Source organism: Physeter macrocephalus, chromosome 21, assembly GCF_002837175.3.
Source record: "Physeter macrocephalus isolate SW-GA chromosome 21, ASM283717v5, whole genome shotgun sequence".
In the NCBI taxonomy this organism is placed as follows: Eukaryota; Metazoa; Chordata; class Mammalia; order Artiodactyla; family Physeteridae; genus Physeter; species Physeter macrocephalus.
Window position 1 is genome coordinate 20128541 of NC_041234.1, and position 5054 is coordinate 20133594.

A 5054-nucleotide genomic window follows, 5' to 3' on the forward strand; every position below is an offset into this window, starting at 1 on the left:
GGCCACAGCAGTGAGAGGCCCGCGTACCGCAAAAAAAAAAAAAAAAAAAAAAAAAAAAAAAAAAATCTGTCACTTGGCATTTGCATGTTCTGCTCAGCAATGTGTAAATGTTTAGCATTGGAAAAAAGCACTGTTCACACTCATAGCAACAGTGAAAAGACAGGAAAAGTTATAATTTTTTTTAAAAAATCAGAGTTAAAGTCACAGAGAAATCAGTCGGCTCAAAATCTGAACAAGGACTGGGTACCTGCAGAGAGATACTAGAGGCAAAGTAGTTTTATCTGTGGATAAAGCTACAGTGGCACACTTGTAAGAAGAGTTCAGCTAAGAAGTTTGGAGAACTGGGATACTGAATGTGCACTGATAAAGGAGTAGAAAGATCCCAAGGGCTTAAGATAGAGGGACAGTGTTACCCTCTTAGAAGCTTAACCCCCTAAAAACTCACTGGTACTCCAGACAAGACTGGAGAAACTTTTGAATAATTATCCTTTGTGGACCTAAAAACTACATTAATTTGTAGTGGCTAAACAGGCATAGAGGTCAGATGAACAGAAGAGAAAACTCAGATTTAGATTCAAACAAATATAGTCAAATGAATGTTTTAGGGTCTGAAGAAGTACTAAATACATAATTGGTACAAGCAAGGTCCACTGACGGATGAACAAATTAGAAGGTGAACATTCAAAGAAAAAGGGAATATTTGCACCATCTCAAAGTAATTCCACAAAGTATTTATTAAAAACAAAGGGGAAATACTAAGTCTACATTGGAGAACCTGGCAGATACCACCTTAACCAAATAATAAAGATTAATATGACCAGTAATAAAATATATCAACACCATGTATCCCCTGATTATTGGACACTGAGAAGGGAAAATAATCTCTCTGGTATTTTCCTTCAAATATGTATCCTCAATCTTATCATGAGAAAACATCAGAGAAACTCAAACTGAGGGGTATTCTGTAAAACAACTTATCAGTACTCTTCAAAAGTCTTAGAGTCATAAAAGACAAGGAAAGGCTGGCTCACAAATTGAAGGAGACTCAGGAGACATGGGATCTAAATGTAATATAGAATCTAGGACTGGATCCTGTGATATAAAATAACATTAGTGAAATAATTGATGTTATCTGAATTAAGTATGTAGGTTAGTTAATCATATTGTACCAATGTTACTGTCTTAGTTTTTATAGTTGTGCATTTCTGAGTAAAAGTTTTTTAAAGTCTGTTGGATAATATCATCTCTGGAATTATTCCAAACACCAAAGATTTTTGAATTTTATTATTAAAAACCTGTGGCATGTTTTATAATTTCTGTAAGATTATGTGAGTCTTTCTTTTGTGTTAAGTAAATTTCGGATGATATTGTGATGATAAATTGAGTTTGGTTGCTACCGTACAAAAAGTAGAACAAGGAGAATTCTAAGGCTAGACAGCTATTTTAATTCCTAAAAAAATTATTGACGTATCATTAAAATCATGTAGAATATTTACAATAAAAACAAACATGAAGAGTAATAACAGCATGGATAGATTAAGAGCAAGTTCTAACACATTAACCTAATTTTATTTTACTAAACTCTTACATCTTAGAAATATGTAATAATTATGTTTTTCATTTTCCACAAGGCATTGGACAAATTCCATTATAAGATCTTTGTGATACAAGTACGTGCATTTTCGTATATTGAATACTTATAGCCAAAACTTCTGTGAAGGGTCAGAACCTTCTGTCTGTCATTATAGTCTCTTCCTTCTTTATGCTTTCAACTCTTTTGTCCATCTTCCTCCTTCTGTTCACTAGGCAAAACCACAGCCATGGTGAATTAGTCAGTGATTGCTGCATTAAAACTGCATAACAAACAACCCCATGATGTCAATGTCTTATAACCTGAAACATTTATTTTTCTTGCTCATGGATCTGCTGATCAGCTGGGCAGCTCTCCTTTAGATTGTGCATCAGGTTCAGGACTGCTCGATAGGTTTACTCGTTCTGGGACATACCTAGAATATGTTCTTATCGTGGCTGGAAGAGGCACAAGAGGGCAAGTGGAAATACAGAATACTTCCTAAGGTCTCATTTGCATATTTCACCTACACCCACACTCCATTGTTCAAATTAATGTATGTTTAATATCCGTGAAAGTGGGAGATATGTTTTCCCTACCTTAACATGGGAAACATAAAAGTATGGCCATGATTATATAATTATAATAAAGAGGAGTAAAATTATAATTATAATTATATAATTATAATAAAGAGTTATCAGGAAAAATGATCTAGTCTGCTACATCAGACGCTAACTCTCTGCCCTTTCTACATTTGCACACATATAGCTGATTATGGCTGAAGGACAAAGAAAAAGAAAAAACAAAACAAAACCAGAAAAACTCTGACTTTACTCCCATGACTAGGGCCAAATGGTTTGTGCTCCTGTCACAAGCCAGCCCCTCCACTTGATCCCCAGATCCCACCTCTCCTAATTTATACAACAACCTTACCTCTCAATTATCTTTCATCTCACCTATATCTACAGTGTTTCCATTGACTGGAGATTCTCACAGTACTTACCAGCATGTTATAATATCAATATATATTAAATGAACACCTTGATCTGTTGGCCTCTGCAGCTACCAATCCATTTTTGTCTTCTTATTTGAAGTAAAATTCCTAGAAAGAGTTGTTTATACTCAGTGTCTCTACTTCTTTGTTTAAACTGAGATATAATTGACATATAAAATTATATTAGTTGCAGATGTACAACAATGATTTGCTATTTGTATACACTGCAAAATAATTACCACAATAAGTCTAGTTAACATCTGTCACCACACAATAGTTACAAATAAATTTTTTTCTTGTGATGAGAACTTTAAAGATCTACTTTCTTAGCAACTTTCAAATATACTGTAAAGTACTATTAACTATAGCCCCATGATGTACATTACATCCCCATGACTTATTTATTATATAACTGGAAGTTTGTACCTTTTGACCCCCTTCACCCATTTTGTCCCCCACCCCCCTCTGGCAGCCACCAATCTGTTCTCTGTATCTATGAGCTTGTTTTTGTTTTTGTTTTAGACTTCACATATAAGTGAGATAATATTGTATTATCTTTCTCTGTCTAACTTATTTCATCTAGTGTAATGCCCTTGAGATCCTTCCATGTTGTTGCAAATGGCAAGATTTCATTCCTTTTTATGGCTTAATACTATTCCATTTTATATACCACGTTTTCTTTATCCATTCATCAGTGCGCACTTAGGACATTATGCTGGGTTCCCTTTTGTCCACATTTTCTCCAACGCTTGTTATCTCATGTCATTTTGATGATAGCCATTCTAACAGGCATGTGGCTATAGCTCATTGTGGTTTTGATTTGCATTAGTAATGTTGAACATCTTTCCATGTACTTATTAGCCATCTGTATGTCTTCTTTGGAAAAATATCCATTCAGATATTCTGCCCATTTGTGATCAGATTGTTTTGGGGTTTGTGGGGGTTTTTTGTGTTTTTTTTGCCATTGAGTGTATGGATTCTTTATATATTTTGGATATTAATCCCTTATCAGATATATGATTTGCAAATATTTTCTCCCATTCAGTAGGTTGCCATTTCATTTTATTGATGGTTTCCTTTGCTGTACAGAATGTCTTGACTTCTTTTTCTCCAATTCTCAGACTCACTTCAGTGAGGATTTAATCTTGACAGTTTGACTGAAATTGCCTTTGTCTAGGAAATCACGACTTTTATGTTTCATTATCTGTAGGTCAGTGCTATGTCCTTATCTTACTTTATCTTTCAGTAGCCTTTGGCGTAGTTGTCTTTTTTTCTCCTTAAAATGTTATATTCACTTGACTTTAGTTTTCCTCCGATGTCATTGTTCCGTTCCTCTAAATCTTCTTTTCTGTCTCTTACCTGCTATCAGAATTCTAGATGTTGGCTTGATTTAGGACTTATCCCAGTCTCTTCCCCAGTTATAATATCTTCCTGGACATTTTTTTTCAGCCTTGTGTATACCATCTATACATGGCCTCTTAATTTATATCTCCAACTCTAAACTTCCACCTGAGTTTCAGCTGCATGTTTTCATCTTCACATGGATATCTTACAGGTATCTCTTAATAAATATTATGGTAGATATACCTGTCCTCTCACCCATGCTAGTTTATTCCCCAAATAATTCTTCATCTTAGTCAGTGGCACCATTATTTATCCAGTTTATCTTTCCAAAAACCTAGGAGTCATACTTGATTTCTTTTATTTTCTCATTGCAAATTTCCAGCCCATGAGTAAATACTGATTGCAAAGCCATAAAAATATATCCCATTTCTGATCACTTTTTAGCACCTCCACCCTAGACTATACCACCCGCACTACTGCAACTGCTTCCTGTATTTCAGTCTTATACCCCATACTCTAATCTCCACACAGAAGACAGAGCGATTTCTTGTAAAACAAAAATTGGGTCATATCACTATGTTGTTTAAAACCTTCCCATGTTTTCCAGTTCAACATTAGGAGGTGAGGTCAGAAAGGCCCCCCATGATCTGGTCCGTGCTTTTCTTTCTGACCTTACCTTCTCTACTCTTTCCCACCCTTCACTGAGGTACTGACTGCATCAACATTCTGAGCCAATTCCTATTTAAGCTTTTACATTGCTCACACTTCTGGTTGCAACACTCTTACCCAACTTCTTGTTTAACTTTCTCCAAATCCTTGAAGCCTCCACTAAACGTCGCTTCTTTAGAGAAGTTTTCTCTGAAAGCACCCTCCACTAATTCTCCCTAAATAATTAACTTGAAATCTATTATGCAGTTATCTATTTATTCTCTTCTTTTTCTCCACTAGAAGTTAAGTTCCATGATGCAAGAGATTTTTTCTGTCTCATTTCCTACAGTATCCCCAGCAACTAGAACAGTTCCTTGCTGAATCCATTTAAGTACTAATATTTATTAGGAACTACCATATGCTAAGATCCCGTTCTAAGTTCTGTAGATACACAGGGAGCCAAATAGACAAAAATCTCTGCCTTCTTGGGATTTACCT